Source organism: Pseudonaja textilis, chromosome 1 (assembly GCF_049901715.1).
Source record: "Pseudonaja textilis isolate UNSWEBS1 chromosome 1, rPseTex1.2, whole genome shotgun sequence".
Lineage (NCBI taxonomy): Eukaryota > Metazoa > Chordata > Lepidosauria > Squamata > Elapidae > Pseudonaja > Pseudonaja textilis.
Genome location: NC_141990.1, coordinates 273,586,661 through 273,592,120, shown reverse-complemented (window position 1 = coordinate 273,592,120; position 5,460 = coordinate 273,586,661). Strand labels below are relative to the sequence as shown.

The 5,460-nt window shown below is 34.8% G+C and overlaps 1 long non-coding RNA gene across 1 annotated transcript; it reads left to right on the top strand.

Annotated features, from left to right (window-relative positions):
- Nucleotides 1-432: 432 nt before the first annotated feature.
- Nucleotides 433-1,823, top strand: LOC148128216 (uncharacterized). The gene is made up of 2 exons (XR_015741048.1): nucleotides 433-557; nucleotides 1,695-1,823. It is a non-coding gene; the product is annotated as an uncharacterized LOC148128216 (long non-coding RNA).
- Nucleotides 1,824-5,460: the final 3,637 nt, after the last annotated feature.

The following is a 5,460-nucleotide window of genomic DNA, read 5'->3' as shown; positions in this document are numbered from 1 at the left end:
AGACACCTGCCAAGGCTGGCCTAACAGGTTCTCCTAAGTCCCTCCCTTTGTCCTAAGACAAAGTGTACAGGGAGAGAGAAGCTGGGAGATGTTAAGAGGAAGCACCTGGGAAAGGAAAAGAGAAACAACATCTGGAGCAAAAGGAAAGAAATACCCTAAAGATGTGAGCAAGATGGAGACTGGAAGCTGCCACTTAGTTTTTTTTGGGTTTCCCAGAAAAGGAGTGAGTGAGCAAAGTCAAGAGAAAAGAATATTGACCATGCTGAATTTTTAAGGGGAGAGAGAAACTACAACTCAGAACCAAAAGAATATCCAGGGATTGGGAAATAAGACCTGCTTGCAGGGGAGAAGGCAGAGGATTCTAGGTGAAGATAGTCAATTTCTTGGGACCAGTGATAAGAGCAGGGATTTCTGGTTGAAGGTGAGAGAAAGCACCAAACTATGACCCAGTAAACTCAAAGGTGTCCACATGAAATCTTCCTAAGGGTTTGACTGAAGGTTGCAATCTATGGGAATCAGGAATTAGGGTTTCAGGGCAGAAATCTCTTCTTTTGAAGGTATGTAAAAATTTACGACTGGATCTTAATTGATGTGATTTTAAAGTGTGATATTCTGCTACAGAGTGCTATATTTTCATCCTTTCAAGAATTGACACAACAGAGCAACTGTCTCTCTCCCAGTGGATTTGAATGACAAAAGATATATAGATTACAATACTGTAAGTTCAGTGTAACAAAGTGGCTGAAAGGCCTTCATTGGTGTAGAACTGGTGAAACAGTGAAAAAAATTCAGTGAAGAGCAAGGCAGGAACCATGTCTGTTGCTGTGGAGAATAAGCACTCTGCCTGGGATATGACCAGAACAACAGCCTGAGCTTTATTATGCATTGCAACCTGTTTCTTCTTAGCATCCCAATGTAAAACAGGCAGTTTATATCAGGCATATTCAAAAGCTGGAGCAAACTTTATAATATGTGACTTTTCAAAGTAACAGTTTTATTATTAGAGTTTCAGATCCTTTTCATTTCCAGTTGTTTGAGTAATGTCAGCACAGTGTTGGTTATTGATATTTTTTCCTTCAATTTTAAAATCATACTTATCTTAGTCTAATCCAGCTACCTTCAAGATATATTCTGTATATCTATTAAATAAGAGTATACAGCTTTCTTTCCATTCCTTTGTCAAACTGGAGCCAATGTGTTTCTCCATATTATATCTGAACTGTGACTTCTTGATCTGTATATGTTTTGCATGTGGATAATAAACTGTTTTGGGATTCCCATTTTTCTAAGGAAATTTTGCATCTTGATATGACTGATACAATTGGATACCTTTAATCAGTGAAGCAAACATTGACTTGTTTTGGTAGTATTTGGCTTTCTCAATTATCTGGTACACATCAACAATGTCTTATGTTCTTTGATTTTTTTCTAAAGATTATTTAATTTTGGTTCTTGTTTTTCTTAAAAAAAAAAACTCAGGTATGCACACCTGCATTGCAAGGCTTCATGTTTCATCCATACCTCTATATTGTCAGCAATCCTTAAATATAAAAATAAATTACTCCACCATTAAAATGAAATATTCAGCTCATTTCTATAAAATGCAATAGAATGTGTCAAACAAAAGCCACTTATTTGATTTTTATGGGAAAAGATATTTGTATAATACTTAAATTTATTTGTATTGATTACAGGTGGGCCTCAACTTATGACTAGAGACTGGAATTAATATAAGTCAGGTTGCAAAGCAAGTCATCAGATGATTGAACCAATTTTATAACCATTTTTTACTGTAGGCATTAAACAAATCCAGCTTTCCCAATTGAAGTTTTCTGTCAAAATTGGAAAAGTCTTGAGTAGTGATCATATGACTGCAGGACACTGCAACTGGTCATAAAAGTGAGATGTTTGCCAAGTATCTCAATTGCAATCATGATGTGATGGTGTTAAGTGCAAGAACAAGTTGTAAATAACTTTTTCCAGGACTATTTTACTTTGAATTATTGTTAAATGAATGGTTATAAGTCAAGGACCAGCTGTCATTTCTCTAAAGAATTGAAAATAAATAAATAAAAACAACTTGGTGTTTTTTTGTTACCATACTTCAAAATTGGGCCATAAAATTAAAAATTAAATTGGAAGTGTGGATGCTTTTAATTCAGCAGACAAATCTACATGACCTCACATTTTGCTCTCGGTAGCAAAGTAGAACTGATCTATTTAGTCAGCAATATTTGCATAATTAAACTTTTTTTCCAACAGGCTGCGATAATAGACTTGTTAAAGTGTTGTTAAAAACTAAACAATGCTTTGCCTCACAAATATTTCCCTAAAAATATCCAATTACAGGTAGTCCTTGACTTATGACCACAATTGAGCCCCAAATTTATGTTGCTAAGTGAAACATTTGTTAAGTGAGTTTGCTCCATTTCTTGCCACAGTTGTTAAGTGAATCACTGCAGTTGTTAAGTTAGTAACATGGTTGTTAAGTGAATATGTCCTCCCCATTGATTTTGCTTGTCAAAAGGTTGCATAAGGTGATCATATAACCCCAGGACACTGCAACCATCATAAATATGAGTAAAATTCCAAACATCCAAATTTTGATCACTTGACCATGGGGATGCTGTAATGGTTGTAAGTGTGAAAAATGGTCATAAGTCACTTTTTTCAGTGCCATTGTAACTTAAAACGGTCACTAATGTAATTCGAGGACTAACTGTTTTTAATTTGTTGTCTTTGACGTAGTACATTTTTGTTACTGTCAGATTCCACCTGTTTTACTACAGGTTGATCTCCATTTGTTTTACTAATAAGTTCTGATGAATTCCCATTTATTTTTTAATTTTGTTTGCTTCTGTTTCACTATGGACAAATCCATTGATTGCAAAGAGCAATTTGAAAATTGTTTTCAGGTGTTGCATTTTATGTATCACCTCCAATCATTTGGTTTGTTTGTTGATCTCTTTACTGGTAATTTATCACATATCCTCAAATTTTTCCTAACAGTGGTTTATAATGTGGATGTTTTACACTGCTATACAAATAACTCCATGTTATAGCTTAGCTGTATCCAGTTTTTGAATATCTAATGAGTATCCCTCATTAGGGAAATCGTAAAAGGGGAACCAAAACATTTACCAAGAACATATCTTTTTATAATAACATGAAACGTTAACTCTATTGTGACTTGGAATAAGATATCAAATTTAAGATTAAATTAATTGCTTGATACTTTCAAAATAAGTTACATTTTTTTCATCTCTCAGATTTCATTTGCTCATCAAGCCTGTTTTCATTTCTCACTTCCACTTTATTTTCTCTTTGCTAATTTCATTCTATTAATTATCAGTCCAAAATACTAGAAGATCAACTGGTTTTCCTAGTTTTACAGCATGACTTCCCTCCAGTAAATGAAATGTCATGGCTGTTACACAATGGAGCTTCTGCTGAGATCAGGCTTACTCTGAAACATACATTAGTTATCTAAGATGATATCAACAGCCTCGCTTATCTGATAACCTGTAGTTTGCCAGTAGGAGACAAAGAAGCTCTGGAGACTAATAGGATCGAATCATTCAACTCTGAATTGCTAACTGAATTTGAGCCAAATCTGAGACAGAATGTGAACCATCTGTTTTGTATGTCTTCATGAAACAAATCATAGTCTTGCTCCACTTTCATACAGATAGGTGTTCTGCTAAAAGTTAAATAATCCCAGATTATTAATGGTTCTTACTGATGGATATTATTCCATATAATATCTGATTGCATGTTCTTCACATTAGGACATTTTGCTAACATGCTGTCTAACAATGCTTTAGGAGTCTGTTACTATCAAAAGTCTAATGCTGATATAAAGGAATTTCATATCTGGATAAGGAAAGACTTTAAGAAGCAATTATGTGCTCCGGAGGTTGAAGCAAGTGTGAAAATAAAACTCTGGATAACCTTTTGTGTTTATGAGAGATGACCGAGATGATGGGTGAACCTTGGAAGATGTGAAGGGCCAGTATGGGGGAAGATCATTCTGGAGAAAATATGTATGATTGCCAAGAGTCAACACTGAGCGGATAGCACACAATCAATTGGTAGTAAAGGAGTGCTCCTGGAATCCCTGTGGTGTTCTGGCCCTCCTGCAAGGATTGACAACTTGTGAAAATAATTCTATCCCTAAACACTGGCCGTAGGGAATAACTAATGGCAGGGATAGAAAGATATGGCATTCAGGAAAATTTGCATACATACAATAAAACAAAACTAGCTTTCCAACTGATTCCTCTTAGTTTTGAAATATTGTTACTTTTTAAGTGGCATTTGAGAAATAAATATTATTATTAGATGTTATTGATTTATCCAGGATATTAGCTCTTCAACATGTCTGTGGAGATTCTCAGTCATCCAGGTCATGGTTATCCCAAAGGTGCATTTTCAAGAGGCAACTGGACTTTATTTTTCCTTGAAGATGTTACACTTATCCAAGAAATTTCTTCCATTCTTCAAGGAAAAACAAAGTCCAATTGCTTCTTGAAAAAGCACCTTTGGGACTAGTTCTGTAACCGATAATTTGATTTCCATCTTGTAGGGAAATTTTCATTTTCAAATTATTAAACCCCCTTTTCCCCCTTAGTTACATACTCAATTTTTCACACATTTTATAAGAAAAATATTCAAGGATAGGGCAGGAAAATATAGGAGAGTTGGAAACCAAAGACAACAAATAAAATTATCAGCTGGAAGTCTCTCCTTTATTATCTTGGGTTCTACCCAACTCCTGCTTGCAGCTGTTTGTTGAGCTCAGAGTACTAATGAATGGAACAAGTTTAATTTTGCTAGGTGTGGCTTGGATAATATTTCCGCATTTTCATTCACCCAGACTTGTAGTTAAGAAATGTATCATATACATAATAGGAACAATGTGATTTGAAGATGCAAGGAAAAGGGGTAAATAATTTGAGAATGCAAGGAAATAGAATCAAATAATTAGCTAGTGGTATGCTTACTTAGATAAGAAACAGCAGAATAAAAGGATGTAATTTTTATGTTCAGAAATGCAAATAATGTTTTGTAAAAGAAAAATCCATCCTTCCCTGATAGTCATAGTTTTAAAAAGCCCTGATAGGGTCAGTTGTTATTTTTCATTTTATGTTTTTATGCTACCATGTTTTTATGCTGCCTTCCATTGAGGATTTGTATACAGCACAAATCAAAAAGAGGGCTGTGAAAATATCTACAGACCCCTCACATCCTGGACATAAATAGTTTCAACTTCTACCCTCAAAATAATGCTATAGAGCAATTCACACCTGAACAACTAGGCAACACAAGAGCAATTTTTTCCTGAATGCCATCACTCTGCTAAACAACTCATTCCCACAACACCGTCAAACTACTTAGTAAGATTGTATTGCTATTATTTTTCTCGTCCTTCCTATTACCTATCTCTTCCCACTTATGACT